This window comes from Protopterus annectens, chromosome 7.part0 (assembly GCF_019279795.1).
Source record: "Protopterus annectens isolate FY-2018-M chromosome 7.part0, PAN1.0, whole genome shotgun sequence".
Classification (NCBI taxonomy): Eukaryota; Metazoa; Chordata; order Ceratodontiformes; family Protopteridae; genus Protopterus; species Protopterus annectens.
The window spans coordinates 569,900,090-569,924,081 of NC_056739.1; the positions used below are offsets into that span (position 1 = coordinate 569,900,090).

Sequence of the window (23,992 nt, forward strand, 5' to 3'; positions counted from 1 at the left end):
GCAATTGAGAGACAGTGGTGACTACGGTAGGATGCCACTGTGGCGAATTTGGCTATTTTGTTGTAGCAGGTCTCTAGCTTGTTTAGATCGCATTGCCTTAGGTTGGTATATATTGTAGAGGCATAAAGTAGGGTGGAGGTAAGGTGGGAATTTGCTATTGAAATCTTTGCTGCTTTGGTGAGAAGTTGCTTATTTTTGTTTAATGCTCCTAGTTTTTTGTGGACTTTTATGGTCATGGATATGTGAATGTCAAATTTTAGTTTATTGTTGATTTCCACTCCTAGCAATTTGGTGTGTTCAGTTGGGTATATAGTGGTGTTGTCTTTTGCTGTGATGTTAAAGTGAGTGTTGTTTTGAGTATGTTTGGTGGGTTGGAAGATGAGTAGTTTAGTTTAGTTTTGTTTTGGTTGAGTATTAATTGGGCATCGGATAACCAAGTTTCAACAGTGGAAAAGGCTTCCTGTGTGACTTTTTGCAGTTTGGCTAGGGATCGGGCTGAGCAGATGATGGCTGAATCATCTGCGTATTGTATGAGTGTGCCATGTTTGGTGGCAGAGGCTAGTTTTTTGGTGAAAACAGAAGAGTAGGGGTCCAAGGATGGATCCTTGGGGAGCCCCTGTGGAGACAGATAGTTGGGGAGATGTCATTCTGCTATACAACGGATTGTTGGCGGTCAGACCCGGTAACTCTGAAACCAGTTGGTGACTGTTTATGAGAAGGATAGGTTATTGAGGACAGAGATAAGTTGTTTGTGTGGGACCATGTCAAATGCTTTAGATAGGTCTAGGAAAGTAACAGAGGAAAGATAGCCATTTTTTTTATGCTGAACGGTAGTGTTAGTAAAGGAGAGTAAGGCAGTAGTGGTGCTATGGTTTGGTCGGAAACCATGCTGAGTATTGGAAAGGAGGTTGTTAGGAGGTAGTCTGAGACCTGAGAGTGTATGCATCTCTCTAGTATTTTGGAGGGTGGAGAGAGAATAGCTATGGGGCGGTAATTGATATTGGTAATATGACTGTATAAATGCTTTGAACTGTGCTAAGAGCATGTGCTCCTCATCATGCATCTCCCAGCAATTGCTGTATCCCTTGCAACCCTCTTGTTAATACACTTAGAAGTACTGACAGACATGCATCTTAAGACAACAGGTTTTCAAAGCAGTTAAAAATAGCTGTACTGCAAATGAATGGACTTGTAAAAAGTGATACTTAGCTTATACAGAACTGTGCTCTGCAGATTTCTTCAGTAGTATGAAGCAGCTCTCTGAATGCTGTTGTGCTTGTATTGTATGGATTCAAGTGCTAATCAGAACTCAACACTATTGTTTCTGAACAGCTTAATTTGCATGTTGAGAAAACTTGTTAAGCATCATGCTCAGTTGTACTTAATGCTGAGGACATGACAAGGTTCCACCAGGCAGCACTGAACATGCTCAGTCCAGGTCATAACTCAAGGGTATGAAATGTAATTCCACGTATAACCATCAATAAATGGAGTCATTGTAGTGCCTGATTTTCTTACCAGCATACACAGGAATACAGGACTGCCATGTTTCACACCTTAAGGTACCATTGTGAGCCATAATAGTACACTACCTGTATTATCCTAGCTCAACATGCATCATGCAAATGAGATGTTAGCCAGTGCTCACTATTGTACACCAGATGGGCCCTGCAAGAGATTATTTGGACACCAACATTCTACCATTTTTCACTGAGATTCATCATGGCTGGTGGACGATAGGGTAGTTCTCCCTTTAGAGAGTAAAGGTGATGTGATGAGTCCACAGTATTTCTGGACCTCCTCCGTAAAGATTGCAGACAGAGGCCCATACAGTAGGCCTACAATGGCTCTCAGTGTAAGACTGGAGCCTGAAATAGCACTGTGGTCTTTAGGCATTGTGACCTGTATTGCTGCCATCCTACACATGCGAGTACAGTGCCATCGTTGTTACACTGACATAAGACATCACATTCCTGGCTTCCTACACTGATGGTAGGATGGCGTTAAACAAGGATCACTATCCATGTACTGAGAGTATAATTTATCTTAGCTACACATGTAACCTACCACTGTCTGCATCAACAAATATTACGCCGTGCTCTTTTTATTTGTATTGCCCCTTAAGAAATTGAAGCTGCACAAGAGGAAATTGAAGTTCCTAAGAAAGACCCAGGATGAGTATACTTGCTTCAGATTGTACAGGTTTTAATGTAACAGTAGTAGGGATTTGTTCCCAAACAGTATACCTTTCAGACATCACTGCCCTGTCTCTGATAACTGCCATAGGTCAAATGTAAAAGTATGACTGTTGAATGGTATTACTGTGTTTGTGCATGGGCCTTGTCATGTATTTGTACAAGCGGGTCAGGATGTTAAGGTTGTGCTTCTACATTGTGAAGATGCCTGTGGGCTCAATACAGAGACAATATTGATAGCAATGACAGTGAGGGTGTTTTAAGTCGATAGTGAAGTATTTTGTGTGCTGAGAGGGTAATATGTTGAAGTTCAAGCTGGTTGAGGGCATTGTGCACGGTGCAGTGGTTGGAGTGGTTTGGTTGAACGTAGGCAAATTTGTTAATTTTGTTATAGGTACTTTATTTTGTATTTGGTGGAAGAAATTATATTTGTGAGGCATATGGGGGGGTAGGTTGGAAATGGGAAGTGGCAGCTATTTTTACTATGATCACTTACGTGCTTTGCTCTGTAAAGAGAGCCTAGTTTGCAGTGTATCTTTTGACTACAGTGTCAGTGTGCAAATTAAATTTTAACTTTGTGATAAATGCTAATAATTTTGTGTTGGTGACGTTTTCAATTTTTGTGTTTGAGGAGATATTAATGTCAGTGTTTTGATTTATGTTTTGGGGGAAGGAATAGGATTAGTTTGATTCTTTTGGAGTTTAAGAGCAATAGAGATTTATTTAATCAGTTTTCCGTAGAGGTAAAAGCATCCTGTGTAATGATTTCTAAGGTAGGAAGATTTGGGCTGAGCAAACTAAAGAGTTATCAGCATATTATATTGTAGTGGCAAGTTTTAATTTTTTTTGTGTATGTCATTAATGAAGATATTGAAATGTATTGGCCCAAGTATGGAGCCGTAGAGGACTCCTGCAGTGATTGGAAGGAAGATGGAGTGTGAGAAATTTCATTTTACAGACTGGGTGTAATTGTTTATGTATCTGGTGAACCAGCTAGTTGAAGGAGTTGGTGAGACCTATAAGATTTATTCTTTGGGGGAGTGAGTGATATGACACTTTTTTTGAAGGCTTTTGACAAGTCAAGGAAAATGGTGGGGACAAAATTACCTGAATTTTCGCTTTGACTAATTGTATATCTAGGAAATGTAGTATGGTAGTTTGGTGCTGTGGTGGGGTCGAAAGCCATGTTGGGTAGGATAAAGTAACTTGTTATCAAATGGAAAAGCTAGGAGTTGCTGATGTATGCATTTTTCAGATATATTGGAGAGGGGAGGAAGGATTGCTATAGGGCAATAGTTTAACAGTTTGGTAGATGTGCCTTGTTTGTGTTATGGGATTATGAAGGAAGCTTTCCATATGGAATGTAGTTTTCTATAATGGATCTATTAATTAGGACAGATACAGGGTAAAAAATTGTGTTAGTGGCTGCACTGAGGTGTACACTAAGGTATTTGGATGGCAGGTTGTCAGCAGCTAGTGTTTTGGGTTTCATTTTTTCGTGTATTTTTTGATCGGATTTCGATGGCTGTTGTACTGAGGGTGTGGAGCTATGGTTGGGGGATGGGAATAGGTTATTTTTTTAGTTAAATGTAGTACTGAATATGAAGAGTTTGCTGAATTTCTTGCCATTAATGTTTCTGCTGCTTTTGCTCATGAGCACAGTCTGTGCCATATGCTGGAAACAATACAGTCCTACAGCTGTGCAGTTACTTATCAGATCAGTATATTACACTTTACTGTACTTTTTCCATAGAAAATAACACTTCCCCATCTCCCACTATAACTGTCATGGCCTTTATTAACATCTCGTGAACATTAAACGAAAGGCATTGTCACAGTTGCAGCAATTTTATGGCGTCATTCCTGACTGCTTTGAGCATGGTAGTATCATTTGAACTTAAGTAGAATAGAATAACATTTAGTAATAGAGCTCTATCCCTCTTTATTAGAGCTGCCAGACAGATAAATGGCATTTCCAGTTATACCGTCTTATATCCCAAAACATTATAAATGCATTTTAACTTCATTTTCTGAAGAGTACTTAATAAATGTATAAATGGAAATTGTATACGAGCATGTTTATAGCGGGTTTTATTCCACAATTAGAGTTTTTTTTAGTGTGTGCAAAGAAGAATCTAAATCTTAACAAGTGCTAACAAGAACAAGTCATGTAACTGCGTATCTTGGTTTTATATAACAATCAGCATTTTTGTTGTTTCAAACACAAACAATGCTGATTAATTTCTGACAGCAACTGCATTTCAAACTGAAAGTATGCGCTTGTTATATAAATTCAAAATAATTAATGACTGTTCTTGTGTTTAGGTAGTCTGATGTCCAAAGAAAATAGTAAAAAACAAAAAGTCAGTTGAATGACTAAAGACAACCTTCAGGAGAGGCATGTTCCCTGGATTACAAGATCAAATATCTACAGTTTACAAACTATTAATAAACTTGAGAAGGACTGATGAGGCAGGAGCTGTGTTTCCAGTTTGCTTCAGTTATAGGTTAATAAGGTAGCAATGAAAATTACAATATGTAGCCCAAATTAAGAAAAATTACTAAACAAAGAAAAAACTCCCTTGGATTCGTGAAGTGTGTACACTTTGTGCAGAGGCTAACAAGATGGTCCGGCTGTGAATGATGCGCAGCAGTGCTAATTGAATACGCATAGGTTCATAGATGTTTACTAGACTAATGACCACAAGGGCTTTTTTAAACCTAGCCATGCATCCCAAATCTCTGATAAGTTCTGGTACCCTTGATAAGTGTAAGCAGGGGCTTGAGAGATAAAATATGTACAAGCAGGGGCTTGGGAGATGAACCATTTACGTGCTCCTTGTGTCCATTAGAGATAAAGGTGCCAAACCAGAGATGAATTTCCTGTTGTCCATCCAGTTGTCCAAATTACACTTGAATTTGGTTAGGGAGGAACTCTACTCGCATGGATGGGGAGCCTGCTCCAGAGAAGGGGTAGTCTCTCTGATACATACCCATCTCTCGAGCAGGTCCAATTTATATCATAGGCAAGGTTTAAGTCTTTAGAATGGGTAATTTTGGTGCAGTTTGTTTTGCAGATATGTAGGAGGTCCATCGGGATGGTCTGACAATGCCTTGTATTCCAGGCATAGATCTCCCCTTAACAGCCTGTAGAAGACAATACAGGGATAAAATCTTGAGGCAGTCTGTATAGGACAGGTTTCTTAACTAAAAGAATACAGGCAAAGAACCTCTGTGGATGTTCCACTTACTGGATATGCCTGGTTAGGTACATACCCAAGGAGGCACTGTATTCGGTCATAGGTTTGATGAATGGTAAATACAGTGGAGCAAAGACTTCCTTGGACCTAGATGCCATACATTTGTTTATATGTTCCGCAACATAGAATGATTTTTTCACTACTGTAGACGTGTGATAGTCAAAGGCGAGATTATTGACTGTGTGTCCCCAAATCCCTAACTACTAGGTCTACTCTTTGGGGTGTGTTGTCAGTATGTTAGTAACCAGAGGTGTATGACTTCCTGAGGGATACTATTATGCATTTCTTGGCGTTTCATTTTAGTCCATAGCTCTGACACCAGTTATTTGCCTGTGTCAGCACTTCCTGGAGAATGTGTCAGTGGAGGATTGTATGACCACTCCTAATTTGCAATCATCTACAAATTTAGTTGGCCAGAGGCCACTGACATTATCCTTGACTTCGGAGAAGTAAATGACAAAAAGGAAGGGTCCCAGGACTAATCCCTGAGGGATTCCACTTGTGACTGGCCTCTTTGTAGAGGTGGACTCCCCAATTCTAACTTCTTGGATCCTATCTGAGCCAGCATGCTGTCCACCAGGTGACATACAAGACTGCAAACTACTCTACACTTTGAGTAGTTCCTGTCTGAGCCGAGAACACATGCTTGCAGCCATACTGAGGTACAGCAGGGCTTACATCTACAATGTAAACACAAAATGGTAAACAAACCTAACCGAGTATACGCACATGGCACAATAGATAGGCTTCCCCTGAAATTTATTTTTCCAAGCTGTACTAACAATACCAGTGGACAAGGAAAGTTGATACATTAGGACATTGCATTTAGTGTAGTTAGTGGACAAATAAAAACTTCACTGGCATTGTCAAGCATTTGAGGAAATGTTCTAAATAAATACATTGTGATGTTTGAACAGACATGAAGGTGACAAAAGTGTACAAAATCCAGTAGCTTACATTTCTTGAAGTAACAATGCTGGGGTAATAGGAAATTACAAAAATAAAACTGTGAACCAACTGAGAAAAACAAATAACAGTCCTGGCATAATTCCCATGCAAGTACGGATAGTGGAAACCGTAATAGTTGCAGCAGCATGCATGTTGTGAAGGAAGAAGTTGAGATAGTTAATGCATCCCAAATTGATATTAAGTGCAATTAACAAGGACTTGACACAGAAATGCAACTGTAACTTTGAACATTATGCTGCAATGCAGTAGTACAGATGCATAACTATAGCAGATGTGATTTACATACACTGGATATGTGGGACGTATCATGAGAAATATACTAAAATGGAAATCCTGGAAGATAAATGTCATGTGGAGTAAAGTCAGGGTTGTGTGTCAGTGGATATCAGTGTATGCCTATAGACATGATTAGGTACATTTGAAAGGAAGGCCATAGATGAGTTGCCCGTAGCTGAAGTAATCACAACCAAATGTGACTAATGTCAGTATTCTGTAATGACAACTTCGGCATGTACCGTTTTACTTTATTAAATGTGAAGGATTATGAAGCAATTGTGTATACAAACATTGTATTAAGTGTGTACTTCCTGCTGCTGCCACACATAAACAAGTTAATGCAGTCTGACAATGTACACCTGTGAAGGCAGTATACTATCATGTCATAAATCAAAATGTGTCCCCAACTGAACATTGGACAGCACATCTACAATACCTGGATCACAACATGCAACATACTTCACAGACTGGTAGAACAGTACCATCAGGTAGTAAGTGAACAGCTGAATTTGCTAGAGGTTACATACAACATGTGTACACTGGTCTGTAACAATTTTTAAGTCCTCCATGCATCAGCCACTATATCCATTATTTGACCATTGGCAATCCATGCTGCCAGGGTAAATTCTCAGACGTTTTTGCCACAAAATAACAAATGACAATAACTATTCCAAAACATTTATTACTTACAGAGCTTTGTGCTAAACTTTGCTCAACGAGTACATCATTATACTGGGGATGCTCATGAGGAAGTACTGCAATTACTGGGTGAACATCACCCACCCATCCCAAAACCATAACAACCTATCATAAAAAAAGGTCCTATTGCACTTTGTGACCACTGTGTAGCAAGGCATACACAAATATCTGTTGAATAAGCCAGTTCTTGCTTGTAACCACTATACTGTGAGCAAAATAATAAAAGGCATAGGCCAATGAATTAGAAAATATGTTGTGCATGTCAACCTCCTCTTGACCTGTACACTAACTGAAGATGCTAAACAAGACTTCATAGCACATTTGTCAGACAACCTTCACTTGAAAGGATAAGCAGAAGATTGTGTTTGAATGCAGATGGCTTCTATTAAGGAGATTACAAAAGCTGACCTGTCTCTCCAGTTGTAAATGTTTACAGTAAGTACAGTTGCTGTCATCACTGGCTTTTGTAAAGCCAGTCTTTTACACCCTCAATACTTTCACCTTGCCATACTTGAACATCTAACTCAAAAATAACAGAGCACAGATCCCCAGACTCGAGACTCAGGATACCAGTAGTATAGTTAAATATTGAGAATTTATTCACAATGTAGTACTAAAATAAAGCCAACACACGGAGCTCTAGTACAGGGTTGAGCGCTTTCATCTGATATATCCCAGATTTCTTCAGAACCAGTTAGCTCCTAAATTACTTTCCTTTTAAAACATTTTTGGCGCCAAAAATTCCTTGATTTGGATCCAATAAATTTTGACCATAATATTCAATTAAGTTATCTAAATTAGTTTATATAAATTAGTTTATCTAAATTAGTTCATAATATATCCTCCTACATATCATTAAAATCTATATAAAAAATATATAAAAAATATATGTTATATAGTATTTATAAGTTAATTAAAATGTAGGTAAGTTGTCCCTTCGTAATGATATACAATACAATTATCTAAAATATCTGAAAAGTCTAGAAATACAATATAGATGCATACTACAGTTGCTTAAATCTTATATAAAACATTTTTTAAAATAATTTTGAGACAAAAACAAGAGAATACGAAAATTGTCAAAATAGAAATAACTAATAACGCTGCACACCTAGATGGATACAAGAAGTGGAAATAGTGTAAACAAATAAAAATAGATATATTTTTTATATAGATTTTAATGATATGTAGGAGGATATAGTATTATGAGCTAATTTAGATAAACTAATTTATATAAACTAATTTAGATAACTTAATAATTGAATATTATGGTCAAAATGTATTTATTGGATCCAAATCAAGGAATTTTTGGCGCCAAAAATGTTTTAAAAGGAAAGTAATTTAGGAGCTAACTGGTTCTGAAGAAATCTGGGATATATCAGATGAAAGCGCTCAACCCTGTACTAGAGCTCCGTGTGTTGGCTTTATTTTAGTACTACATTGTGAATAAATTCTCAATGTTTAACTATACTACTGGTATCCTGAGTCTCAAGTCTGGGGATCTGTACTCTGTTATTTTTGAGTTACTTGTTGAGTGCATTTATTCATACTTGAACATCTGACTGTCTGAATTCATAGTTCACAGAGCTGTATATCGGCCACTGGCACAGCAGACAGAACTGTATCATAATTCTCATGAAGCACACACTTGAAAGAATTACATAAGGAGTCTATTGCAGTGTTCATTCCTCTCCTAAAATATGTTCTTGAGCTAAAAAACATTCAACACTGTTAGTGTTCACACAAGTGTGTTATTTCCTCAGAGGTAGAACAAATCTGCTGAATAAGGCTCTCCTACCTGTCATAACAGTAACATTCACTAAGATTAGTCCTTGCAGGATTCAAACACCTACCCGTCTAAAACCAAAGTCTGGATTCTGCTCGTGCACAAGAAAAGTCCGGCAGCAATGGTGAGGCAGAACACATTTGAAGGGATGGACCTCATAATTGTTACAAGTTGAATGTTTGGCTTAAAAGTGAGTGAAAGAGATGTGGGTGACCACTCCTTGCGTAAATGTTTCCACTCCGGGTAAGTGTACACACAAGACCTATTGGATAAGCCACCCTTACTTAGCATTGCAGACACACACACGCACACGCACACACACGCACAGTCTAGTTAGTCATTCCTGAACTTGAATGCCTCCTGTCCAAATTCACAGTGTAGAGTACATTGTATCATCTGGTGACACTTTAGAAGTCTTACTGCAAGTGTGAGATAGAACACATTTGAAGGTATGACCTCATCATTGTATAGCAAAGCAGATGTTTGGGCTAAAAGAGATTGAAATCATTGGGGGAGTCCTCTTCTTGTGCAAATGCTTCCCCAGAATGAAATCATACACTCCAGATCTGTTGGATAACACAGTCCTACCTGTCACTTAAGTCATAGGAACTCGTACTAGTTAGTCATTGATGGATTCAAACTCCTACCTGAGCCCACAAACTAGAAAACATTGTAACAACTGCTGACACCACAGGAGAAATCTTATTTTAGGTGTTGGAAAGCACATAGTTGTAGTTTATATTGTGTATGTTTGAGCGAACAGGGAATGTGTTGTGGCAGAAAGGATAGTTGTGTGTTGATCACAAATCACTACATACTGTAGCAATAACTGATGTGTCTCTCTATTCGTTCACATTTTTGTGGCATGAATGGCATGTATGCATGTCACACTAAAGTGTAGTGACCAGTTATATGAGGGCTGATACTTAATTTGGATGGTCATCCATACATGCCTGACTGTTCATCTCAAGATCACTGTATGAAATTCTTGATTTAATTTGTGGCTAATTGTGAAGACTTTGTAATGTATGTATACATTGCACAGAGTAGCTATAAACCATACACACAAAACGTTCATATTATGCAGAGCCCTTCCCTGGCCTTCTTTGAATGTAGTTTGGAACAATGGATGGGAAATCACACATTTGAACCTGGAGTGTAGCACCTCTGTCACTTATGGATAGGGACATTCTGTAAGATACTCAAAGCAGAGGCACAAGCCAATGCCATCCTGTTGCCCTTAGGGGCCATATATTTGGTATAATCAGCTTATACTGGCTAGGCTTGTAAGGGCTGTTAAGCTTTTAGCCTAGTAGTCTCCTGTGTCTGTATTGTCCTACATAGCGTAATAATGGTGAGTAAATCTACACTATCACATATCCATACTGTTGCTCAAAGGATCCAAACTATGGGTGCAGCAGTACATAATCCAATTACCTACAGATCCCTATGCCTGCTGGATGTCACCACTTAGAGAGACGTAGGTGAGCAGGTGTGTAAGGTATAATGTTAACACACGCATTGACAGGGTGTATTGTTCCTGCCCACAGGTTTGCCCATCTAATGGCAAGCAGCCAAATATGGCCATACTGGTAAATGTACACACACAGCTAGGATAATGACAGTTTATCCCACTGCTAGAATACTAGATGCAGACACCAGTACAAAGCAATATCACACTGCAGACCAAAGATGCTGTTCAACACAAACCTAGTTTGTGTAAAGCTCAAGTACTGTACCTGCAATGACATATACAAGAGAGAGAACCTGTGGCACGTGCAATAAGTACTGTGATCTATAGTAAATAAGACTAGATAGGTAGGGATTCTAAACTCACTCCAGGCTGTGTGTGTGTGTGTGTGTGTGTGTGTGTGTGTGTGTACCCCCGCAAAACAACTCATGGGATATCTCCCTGCAGTGGTTATGCACTTTTTGGTCCTGTAACTTGCTTCTGGCTTCCAAACTGCTCTCTTCTACAAGGCCTGATGTCATCCACCTTAAGACTACCAGCTGACAGTGTAGTATCAAGAATTAAACTATGGCACATGCAATAAATACTGTGTTCTAGTGTGTGTGGCTAGATAGGTAGGGTTCTAATCTCTCTCCTGGCTACTTGGTGCGCGTGTGTCCCGATGGTATAAATATGATCTTGGTAACATAGAAATAGGTGGGGTTTTGCAGTACTTTATTTGTAGTGTGTGATGTGCCCCCTCCCAAGGACTGACCATAAGGCCTGCTGATGTTGTCAAGCATAATTACACTGAGTCTTGTAACGTGCTGTAAATAATTTTGGAACCTCAAAGCAAAGGTCACTGAAGTAGATATGCACTTTACAAATCTGTCCAACTCCTTCGACTCTCTATTAGTGGGATGGACAGATCAGCTTTCGTAAGCCAACTCCTTTTTTGTGGCTGCTGCCACAACCATAGCCTCAACAGGGACTTTTTTGCTCCAGTCGGGTCTGTCCTTCATTGCTGCCAGAATTTTGTCAGGATGACGGGGAACTGGTTTGACATAGTCCAGTCCCTGCCATGCCCAGTGAGAGACTAGGTCGGTAAACTCATCAGCCGGGGGAGTCGCTAAAGATTTAGATGGCCCAGAACCCAAAGGTTCCGGAAATATCGACTAGTCTGGGGATGGAGTATCTGAGGACTATCCATCTTTCTGCTTTAGAATGTCTAGAATGTGTCCAAATGAGAAGTCATCAGATGGAGATCTGGGGGACCCTTCTTCTTCGTTGAAGTTAGCATCCCCTATGAGAGGATTGCATAGGAGAATCTGTGTTTCCTTTTATATGCTCTCTTATGGGGAACCTCCTCCGTGGGATGCTCTGGGGAGGTATCCGAAGAGAGGGGGCAGTCCTGCTAAGGATACTGTTTGGACACTAGCTGTCTCTGTGGAGTACGTCTAATGGGATCAGAGTTTGGACCCACAGGGGTAATAGATGTAGGATCCAGTTAAAGAGATTGGGTCTCTTGGATATGAGAGAACCCTTTCCACTATATCAAAGGCAGACAGGCTTGGAGAAACTGTGACCAGCTGCACTGGAGCTGAAATTTCCAAATCTGCCAAGCCTCTACCATGTCTTGACCTGTGCCTCGAGGAGGGACCTGAGCTATCTAGGGCCGAGGCTCCAAGGGTTAAGGACTGCTCCAACATTGGAGTAGATCCCTGTCCTCCAAATCCAGCACTGATGCTTTGGTTCTGGGACTCATCCAGATCTGAAGGATAGGAGTGGAACCAGTTAGAAAAACTGAGTTGAAAACCTTACCATTATTGACCCCAACTCTGTCATGACACTCTCTGATCTGAGGGCTTCAAAGCCATGGGACATGGAGGGGAGGCTCACAGATCCAATAGGAGACTGAGACAGTATTACCTCCATTTGAATCTGAGCTCTGAGGATCTTCATCATCCTATCCATGTTGACCTCAGAAAAACTTCTGGAGTATCTAACAGATGAGGTAGTGGACTGTGGTGGAGTGGTTCCACTGTTTGTTTTGAAGAAAAGGGGACTGGAGCAGAGGAGACACCTGATCAATTCTAAACTCAAGTGGGCAAGCTGGAAGAGATTTTGAAAAACTAGAGGTCGGATTTGAGGTTTTCAGATCCAGGAGCAGTTTAGATTTATCTGGTATGATGATTGAATCCAAGGGTTTAGGATCAGACTGTTTCCTTTTAGAATGGAAGAAGTCTAATTCAAAGGTATTCAGAACCTCCTCAGAAAATCTAAAGTTACAGTGGCAGAAGTAGTCTTAGGAGATTAGGTAGGGGATTTCTTTCTATACACCAAAGGAATTTTTGAATGCTTACTGGGGTTTGATGCCTAGACAAAGGAGTTGAAGATGGGGACAAATAGCCCGGTCTGTTCCTAATATTTGTAATAGCTGTAGAGCTAGACAGCACAGGTAAAAAAAATAGTATTAAAGTGAGCCATTCCTTGGCAGTGATATGTTCCCTGTGGGCATCAGAGTCTGGAATTTTGTGCCCACAGTAAGTGCATTTTTTAAAACCTTTTCGCTTCTGCCATAACTAAATAGGCACAGAAAGAAAAAAAAGGAAATTATTTTTTTTTTCTGTAGTAAACTACCAGTAGTGGTCAGACTAGTACCATAAAAAGGGTAGGAAAGAACTGGTACCAACAATGGTCCACAATAAGTACCAAAAAAAGGTAGGAAGAAGGACTAATATATAGCAAACCTGAAAAACTTGTCAGAAGGAGAAGGATACAGAAAATGTTTAGAAGGTAAATTATTCTTAAACAGTAGCTACTCATAAATATTCTGAATGATTGAAAAATGCTTCTGAGAGAATCCGCAACCGAGTGAGATGGTGGTAAACAAGATCCAAGATATTGCGGGCTTAATTGCACCATTGTGGGTAGAGGGAAGAGCTCAAGAGTTTGCTTTTAATTCTGAGATATGTGACAGTCAGAAACAAGGTCTGATCCGTAACCCATACTTTGAGGAAGAATGAAAAGGAGAACACCAGATCAAAAGATAATAGCTGTAGACAGTCATTTGAAAATATTCTGATGTTCTTCATCTCACATTGCTGCAGTCCTAACACCAGGGTAGTCCGCTGTCCCAGTCGGCCCGAATACCAAAGTATAAGGCTGACGTCGGTCAAGGCGCATTAGTCTGACGTCAGGACGTCAGGGTACAAATGCGCATGACCGACGTCATATCCTCAGTCTTTTTTGCCGCATGGTCCGATGCAGAAGCAGTATTGCGAGTGCAGGTTGGCGTTCTGAAATTTTCTGAAGTCGGAGTTTCAGACCGAATCAAAGTTGGCTAAGTACCCCGTTGGGGAATATTTTGTTTTTTTCTTGCCTCAGTATTTAACCGGATGTCAGAAAAAGTGAATAACTGTATTTCTTGTGGGAAACGGATACCTCATAGGGATTACCATACCTTGTGTATACCTTGCTTAGGGCCTGAGCACGACGTTGTTGGATGTCGCTCAGATTTAGTTCTGCTAAAATAGTAGCTGAGTTGTATGTGGCTGTCCAAGGTATGGAGTATCCTTTGTCTCTCTCTTTGGATTCAGGAAAGAAAACTTGCAGATTTATAGATGTTCTTCGTGTTTCACTGTTACAGCCGTCACACACGGGTTATCTGCCTGCAGGTAGCCCTCAGCTGGCCCGAATACCAGAGACTTAGTATTTCTGTGTCGGTTGCTGTTGCTCCAGGACTGACGTCAGGTCGTCAAGGGTATAAAAACAGGCAGCCAATGCCATTACATCAGTCTTTCTTGTCTGAGGCAGAAGCAGTTTGCAAGTGCTGATCCGACACTACCTGAATATTTGTTTATGAATTGAATAATCCTGAAGACTTGTAAAGCTAAGTACCCCCGGTGGGGATCCTTTTTTCTTGCTCTAACCAATGTCAGGAAAAAGTTAACAATTGTCTTGCCTGTGGAATGCAAATACCACACAAGATATTTTCATTCTTACTGCATCACCTGTTTAGGCCCTGACCACAACGTACCTCAATGTCAGTTTTGTGCCTTGTTCAATGCCAGAACCACAGGCCATAGCACAGGCTTTTAGCAATACCCCCAGTCCTGAAAGTTGTTGATGATGTTTTTATGGAATCCAGTCTTACTCCTGATACTTTACCTCCTGCCCCTAGGAAACTAGACAGGTACTACAGAGTACCTGACACAAATTCCTTTTCAAGAATTCTACTGCTGACCCAGAAATCATTTCCCAGGGGCCTAAAGGTATCAAGGCAACTACAGCCAAGAATCCCACCCCTTCGGACAGGGATTCCACAGCTTTGGACAGAGTGGGTAAGAAGGTATATACCTCTGCAACTCTTGCTATTAGGGCATTGAATTGTCAGTTTCACATGCTGAAGTATCAGCAACATATTATGGAACTTATTAAACAAGAAGTGGCAACCTTTACAGACTGTGCAGAAAATAAAGAATTGCAGGAGCTTATGTACTCTGCAAGCCAAGTCAGCAAGCATACTTTGCAGTGTGGCTTTGACGCCGTAGAAGCATCTTGTCGGGCAGCAGTCACTGATTCTGTAATGAGAAGACATGCTTGGCTCAAGGAGCAGACCTTGCCAGACCATGTCAAATCAAAGTTACTAGATGCTCCTTTGAACAAGGGCAGTTTGTTTGGCACCAAAGCAGAAGAGGTTCTTAAGATGGAAGAAAAAAACAAGTCTTTGCAGACAGTTAAATAATTCTTACAACTGCAACCCCCTAGATTCAGTAGGCATTGCCCTTCCAAGCACTGGCCCTTTCCAGCCCCCTCTAGGCCATCTCAAACCAGACCCAGGGGAAACAAGACCACCCAGGCTACAGTCTCAGGGTATGCAGAGATCTAAGCAATGGAGTGCCCAATCACCCAAAGCAGGGAGTGGTAAGCCACCTCCTTATGGAAAAAGTTCACAATGACTTCTCTATTCCACTCCCCACCTCTGCCCAATTGCTTGGGCAGAGGTGCAGATTCACACAAGATCAATGGGTCCTTAACATTGTATCCCAGGGGTACAGATTTTACTTCCACTCCCTGCCAAACTCGAGGGTTCCCAGACCTTTCTCCAAACCAGTGGGCAGAGGCTCAAAACCAAGTTCTATCCCTGCTCTCAGAGCTTATTCAGCTGGTTCCAGTGGAACATATAGGTCAAGGATTTTATTCCAGACTCTTCCTGGTACCCAGAAAAGAGCTCTGTTGGTGCCCAATACTGGATCTTTCAATTCTCAACACCTTCCTGGTGGTACCAAAATTCAAAATGCTTACCCTGCAACAGCTTCTACCTATGCTAGTCAAGGATGCCTGGTTAGTCACCCTAGATTTGAAAGAAGCCTATCTGCATATCCCAATAAAGGATCCATGCATAAAGTATCAATGTTTCAGGGCCGGATCTATGCATTATCAGTTTTTTGCACTTCCCTTTGGCTTATCCACTGCGCCCAGAGTATTCACAAAATGCCTGGCTCCAACCATTGCATACTGCAGGCAGAGAAATATCCAAATTTACCCGTACTTGGACGACTGCCTTATTCAGGCGGACAGTCAGGAATTGCTGTTGCTCCACTTGACATTTGTGAAAAACCTTCTCACCTCCCTGGGGTTACACCATTAATGAAAAGAAATCAAAACTGGTACCCAGTCAAAAGATTGTATTCCTGGGAGCAAGCTTCGACACAACATCCCAGATGGCATTCCTCACTTAAGAAAAACAAATCTAACAGCCTACTTCAAACAAATGACCACCAGAACCCAGCTATCCACATGAAAAATAGTGCAGGCCCTAGGGTTCCTGGCCTCCTGTATACTGCTAATTCCGTATGCAGGACTGCGTATGAGGAAACTTCAGTGGTACTTAAAAAAAAAAAAAAAAAAAAAAAAAGTCTTTGGTGCCAACATTCTCAGGACCTGGAAATTCCTATCGTACCCTGTCTAAGGACAGAGTTCCTTTGGTGGGCAGAAGCATCCAACCACAACCAGGGGCTGCCCTTTACTCAACCTCATGCTGCCCAGACCCTGACCAAAGACGCATCAGACTGTGCCTGGGGAGCACACATGGACGGCAAATGCATTTAGGGCTACTGGATCCCAAGTCAAATTCATCTGCTCAGCAACCAAAAAGAGATGCCAGCTGTGCAGAACACCCTAACAGCTTTCAGATCCCTACTCTTTCCAGGACAACTTCTAATAAAAGCAGACAACACCACAGTTGTGGTATATCAACAAGCAGGGGAGGGAACCCATTCCTACCTACTCTGCAGGTTAGCCATGGCTCTGTGAAACACAGCATTGGACAGTGCAAGTCCATCTGCAAGCTCAATTCTTGCCAGGCAAACAAAATTCACTGGCAGACGACTTGAGCAGAAATCTCCTAAACCCACGCGAGTGGCAGTTAAAGCACCTTCAACCTTCTGATTCAGAAATGGGGGACCCCAGAGGTGGACGTTTTTGCCTCCACCTACAACCACCAGCTCAGCAGATTCTGCACCAGGAACCCTCACAGCAGGTCCTGGAAAGTGGATGCCCTATCCTGTCAGTGGGTAAATCTCTCAATTTATGCAATCCCACCTTGCCCCTTCTCTCAAGAGCATTGCTCAAAATAAGATGGGACAGACAGAGGACAATTCTGATTGCCCTGGACAGGCCACGCCAACACTGGTACCCACTCCTGCGCAGCGTGACATTGGTGCCACCATGGCACCTACACCAGAACCTTACCCTGCTCTCTCAGCAGGAGGGGCAGATTTTGCATCCGCAACTGAAAATCCTAAACCTTGCGGCCTGGCTTATCCCTTGAATCATATCCCAGCATCTCTAAGTAAACAGGTACTGGACGTCATTCTTGAAGCCAGAAGACCCAGTACAAGGAAATCCTATGCAGATAAGTGGAAAAGATGCTGCTCCTGGAGTTTGTGTAAAGGAGAGGACACAGCTATGCCTTCCCTGCCTTTAATGCTGGATTACTTAGCAGATCTACACCACAAAGGCCTGTCTTTCTCTTCCATTAAGATGCATGCCTCAGCCGTTTCGGCTCATTAAAACACTGACACCTCTCTTCTCGCATGCTCTTATCAAACAGTTCCTGAGAGGGGCAAACAACTTAAGGCCACCAAGGAGAGCACCCACCCCTGCTTGAGACCTTAACTTTGTACTGGAAAAGCTCACATTTCCACCCTTTGAGCCTGCAGCATCAGCAGACTTAAAATTACTGTGTTGGAAATCAGCATTGCTTCTAGCCATCACTTCAGCTAGAAGAGTATCTGAACTACAGTCACTTATGGCTGTGGAACCCTTTATTATTTTCCATACTGACAAGGTCTCTCTCAGGACAAATCCTTCCTTTATGCCTAAAGTGGTGTCCAGTGTGGCTCTCAATCAATCCATACATGTGCCAGCCTTTTTCTCTAATAATCAAAATAAAGGGGAAAGGATCCTGCACTGTTTGGACATAGACAGCTCAGATTTTACCTGGCTAGGACTAAGGCCTTCAGAAAATCAGACCAGTTATTAGTCAGCTTTGCAACAGGGGCAGAGAGCAAGGCCATTTATAAGCAAACAATATCTAAATGGATAGCACATTGCATCCATTTCTGCTACAAGCACCATGGGAAACCAACCCCGCGGGGGGTCAGAACACATTCCACTAGGGCAGCATCTACCTCTGCAGCTTTTTTCAGGGGAGTCCCTACCAGGGACATCCTGGAAGCTGCTACCTGGAGTTCAGTACACACTTTCACCAAGCACTACCATTTGCCTATCTTCTCCAAATCCAGGGCAGGCTTTGTAAAAGCAGTCCTGCTGGACATTCTAGCCAGCCCCAACTCTTCTTGACTGTCTCCACACTTCAGCTTTGGGAATCCATCCAAGTGTGATGACTGCAACAGTGAAACACTAAGAACATAGCATAGTTGTGTACACTTACCAAAAATGTAGATGTTAGAGTGTATTCACTGTTGCAGCCCTGGTTTTTCTCACTCCAGCCCCCTGGATACTTTCTCTCTCTCTCTCTCTCTAAACTCTATATGCCTTTTACTCTCCCCCCCCCCCCCTTCAGGGGTGTTGGTGTTTTTCTCCACCAGAACTTGGCTCTGTATTGGGGGGCTCCTGACATTTGGGGCAAGAAAAAATTATGAAATGGCATCGGCTGCCTGTTTTTATACATGTGACGTCAGTCCTGGAGCGACAGCAACCGACGCAGAAATACTAAGTCTCTGGTATTTGGGCCGACTGAGTTACCTGCAGGCAGATAACCCAAGTGTGATGACTGCAACAGTGAATACACATGAACATCTGCATTTATGCTAAGTATACACAACTGTACTTTTGGCTTAATGCAAATCCAGATACCATTTTAGGCATAAAAGGATTAATTCTCAAAGAAACCCCGTTCTTGTGGAAAGTGATAGTGTTGACACACTATAAGAGCTTGCAACTCCGATAACCTTCTTGCAGAGGTCAGAACAATCAGTAAAATTGTTTTCTTTGGTAAAAACCTGAAGTCAGCCAGGTTAGCTGGTTCAAATGCAACAGGTGTTGACCCCTTCTTGGGATCTTAATTTTGTGGTAGGGGAGCTATCTGTTGCGACTGCATTGAAAGAGGAGGATTTGTGGGCAGATATGTTGAAATGGCCAGTAAATTAACATTGATAGAGCAGTAAGAAAGGCTGTAGAAAGTAGCTCACAAATACTGCAAAACAAGAGAACAGTTAGCCCTGAATGAATGCTAGGCAAGTTGGCACCAACTAGAAAATTTCTTCTATTCACTAATGTATGCTTTTCTAGAAGCAATTTTTTTTTACTTCTGTTGGTACTTACTACACATCCTCAGTAACAGGTGCTGAAATCATCCAAACATTCAATTGATGTTGATTGGTGTTATGGTGATTATCAAACTCCACCTGCCCTTGTGTGAGTAGATCCACTCTGTGAGGAAGGTTGTGGTAATTGCCCCTGACCATTTCCAGAAGAAGGGAGAAACATGGTTGCCTGGGCCAGAAGGGAGTTTACCACAATGATGTTGGGGATTCATTCTGAATCTTTAGAAGTAACCTGGATATTAGTGGAAAGAGTGAAAAAACGCACAGGAACATTCCTGCCCAAGGAAAAGAAGAAAAAATGTTTTTCCAGGCCATGTTGCATAGAGTTCTGGAGCAGATTCTAGCCAGCTGATTGATCAGAGAGGAGGCAAAAAAGGTGTACTTCAGGAACTCCACACAGATTGATAATATCTTGGAAAGACCCCCAATCTAGTTTCCGTTTGTTAGTATCTGCCCTTGATCTGCTCAGCTTGTAGGGCACACAGTTTTGCTATGATGAAATGTGGGATGCTTGAAGAGTGAGATTGAGCTTTAAGTTTTATCCCAATCTAACATGGCTAGTCTGTAGAAAGGGGTAAGACCTGGTTCCCTCTTGCTTGTTTTTTTGACTACTTGACTGTTTTATTATCTGTAACTTGAAGAGGTCCTGGGGACCAAAGATGATTGAGAGTTGAGTGCCTTAATCAGGGCAACCATCTCTTCTGTATTTGTATGCTTGCATCCGGCTTTGGTGTCCCACACACCTTGCACTTTTAAACCTGAAACTGCTCCCCAAGCGAAGTCCAAAGCATCTGTGGTAACTGCTTTGGAACAGGGAAGGAGAAGTAGACACCTGGATTTAGGGATAGCTGTCATCTCCATCAAGTGATTTTCTTTCTGACAAACCCCAGTACTGGGATCTGAAAATACAAGGTGTTTTGTTGCTGGGACCAGAGAGACTTCAGATACTACTGTATCTTTCTCATTTGGAGTCTTGCCAGGGGTAGCATGAGAATAGTAGAAGCCAGGAGACCCAGAATCCTGAAAAAACACCAGACATAGCTCTAGATACAAGTCTAAATCTTTCTATTGAAGAAAAGCTGTTTGAACTGTGGTGCCTAGTTGATATCCCAGAAACACAATCCTGTGAGAAGAAGTCAGACACTCTCTTGGAATCTCAGCTAATGTAAGAGATCTCTCATTCAAGAGAGGGATTCCTGACACTTTGGAAAAGGCTCGGTAAAGAAGTCTTCTAAATATGGAAAAATGTGGACACCCTGTAGCCTGCACTGACCTGTAACGGGAGCTCGATACTTTGTGAACACGCTTGAAGTAGCGGATAATCCAAAGGGTAAGACTGAGAACTTATGTGATCCATACACACACAACCTTAAGAAATGCTTTAAGTCTGTATGAATAGGAATGTGATAAGCATCTTTTAAATCTAATGTTAAAAGGAAAGTTGAACTATGAAGAAGAGGTAACAGGTTGTGAAGAGATCATTTTGAGTTTGAGCACTGTGATAAATAGGTTTAGGAAAGAAAGATACTGAACTGGTCTCCAAGCATTTCCTTTTGCATTAAAACATCCTTGAATAAACCCCCTTTCCCACCTGTAAAAAGGGACAGGTTCTATCACTTCATGGGACAACATGTGGTGGACAGTGGAAAAACGTCTGACCTGTAGGGTGAGGAATTTCTTCCTACTGCCATCTTCAACTTTGATCTTCAGAACCCATTTTTCAGAACTCATCTGTTGGAAAAGAGAAAAGTGGAGATTCAGACTTTCTTGAAGGAAAAAGGAGCTGCTGGGGGGAATGGTCTCTTAGTCATTCTGATTTGTTGGACTGTCCTTGGTTTTGGGAGTTTCCAGAATTTTGCTTGAAACTCCCTTATGTTTTTTTTCTTAAATGTCCTTTTTTATTTTTTACTAGAATTGGATGAGGAGTTACTCACTTGGAAAACTTAGAAAGTGGTGGCTGAAAAATCTTAGACACCCTGTATCAGTTTACACCTGTTGTCACACGTTTAGATCATCTCTGTAGCAGAGGAACCAAAACCTAAATCTCTATCCAAAGGAGAATTCAGAATCTTGTTTTTAGCATCAGATGATCGATTCTGAGAATGCAGCCATGCAAACCTCCAAACAGTACTAGAGGCCATCATATCACTGGAAGAGAAGTATCAACAATCATACACACTGTGTACAATGAGTAGTGACTTCAGCAATAGAAAAAAAATAAACTAAAGTAGTGTTTTCCCTCACACAAATAAAATGCAGATAAAAACATGATTCTTACTTTCACAATTAGTCAAAATAATCCTCAGCATATGAGCCTTACAATCCAAAATTCTGAAAACCAAAGTTGCAGAATCGTACACCTTCTCCCATACTTGTCAATAATCTTCCCACCCATATCAGCGATAGGATTGAAATCATCTAGTGTCTAACAGAAGCAGGATTAACTAAGGGAATAAATTAAATATGTGAAAGTACGTACTTTAAAAACACTGTTTGTAGATATGATAGTGTGTAATATTCTAGGTTGTAAATTTACTCTCACTAGCCAGGACAGCCAGCAACCAAAACCATCTGTCCCAAACCTGGTCTCCCTTCCCCTATTAATCTGTCTTTAACTCCAATCCTACCCTACTCTAACTCTAAACCTGCTGCCTTCCTTTCTCTCTCCCAATAGACACTACTACTGCTATTCAGCCTGTGTCCACTAGATGGCAACATTTTTCCTTGATCTGTTCTACTGTCTCTAAACACAACTTACAGGCATCCCGATTCACATATCTTGTATTAGCTTTAGTCCCACTCTATCCTCCCACCTTTTATTCTTCCCTACCTAACCAATCTGTATATTCTAACTATTATCAAGGCTTTGTGTCATCTACCTCTCCCCAGCTCTACTTACCTTAGCAATCTGCTCCTCTGATTGTTCTCCTAGGGTTAACTTCTTCTGTGGCTCATCCCTCTCTGTTCGCCCTATGGGCTCACTATGCTACCCTTCCCCCAAATTCCACCCACCCCCATTGGTCCTAAACTTATACACCACTTGCCACACCCCTTTAAACTAACACCAATCAAAAACTCCTCCCCCTTAAAGTGCTAATACTTATCTCCCATCAGTCATCATCTTACTATTTTATCTGCAATTATCCCTACATATCCACCTCATCCAATTTGTATCTACAGTGCCTCCACTAATGGCCCGAACATACCACAAACCATTACTAATATTATCACTCCTATCTCTTCTAACTATACCCTATCTATTTACACTCTATGAACACCATAAATATCTAGGATTTCACAGCCCCAGTAGGCACACCTGTTTACCTACACTTAAGCTTCCTCATAGTCTTAACAATTCGTCCTACCAAGCTAGGTATTCAACAGCCAAGTATCATAGACTCACATCTCCTACTATATCCCAAAACCTGAAGATTCCAAAACCTAACTTGTAAACTTTTACAACTCTCCCTAAGAGTACAACTGCACTCCCTTTTAGATGGTGACATACACCCAAACCCTGGTCCAACCTCAAGCACAGCTACCAAGCCTTGTACACTAACTCCCATTAATATATACCTGCTTACCAGGCCCCCCCAGCTCTCTCCTCATAGCTCACCTTAATGTCCGAAACCTCAATAACAAGATTGCTCACCTGCATGCCCTTATAGATAGATGTACATTCTTTTCACTTCCTCTGTCTCTGAAATATGGTTTAACCCGTCAATATAAGACAGTGTAGTTATTCCCCCTGGCTACAATATCCTGAGACTTGACTGTAATGCTAAGAAGGGTGACGGAGTAGCAATACTTTACAAAAATGGATTACAAGTAACCTCAGTAGACCCCAAGCCTCCACTTTTTAGTAATGCAGAGATTCTTATATCTAAAATTCAGCTCAACAAATGTAAAGACATGTATATAATCTGCATCAACCTTTCCCCAGGCAATAATATTAACACATTAGAGGCCATCTTCAGCTGGCTGTCAGCCAACTACCCACAAGAAACCATTATACTTGGTGACTTAAATATAAATTGGAATTCCTGTGCATCTGAGCAGTCTTCTACTCACATTAATTTATATGGTTTTACCCAAACCATCACATCCCCTACACAAACCAATACATTTAACAAAACAAGCACCCTAGACTGGATTCTCACTAATTATTCACCAACAAACTTATAAAACAGGCACTCTCCCTGAGGATATAACCGACCACTTACTCACCTATATAATCAGATATAAGACTGAGTCTCCAAACTCAACCATCTACAGGACTATAAGGACTAACAAAAACTTTAAACCTATTAGCTTCCGAACTGAACTTGGAGCCTGAGACTGGTCACCCCTGAAACACTTCTCATTAGATGATGTAGTCAAATACTTCAATTCAAAAGTCCTAGCCATTCTAGATTGTCATGCTCCAGTACGCAAAATTAGAATTGGAACTAAACCAGCCCCCTGGCTCACCAGAACTACCAAACAAAAAATCCTCCAAAGAA

At 41.2% G+C, this 23,992-nt stretch overlaps 1 protein-coding gene across 1 annotated transcript in view; it reads left to right on the forward strand.

Annotated features, from left to right (window-relative positions):
* The window catches only part of PELP1 (proline, glutamate and leucine rich protein 1), a gene marked incomplete in the record, with an annotated part of 1,137,423 nt that overhangs the window by 234,394 nt on the left and 879,037 nt on the right, over positions 1-23,992 (forward strand).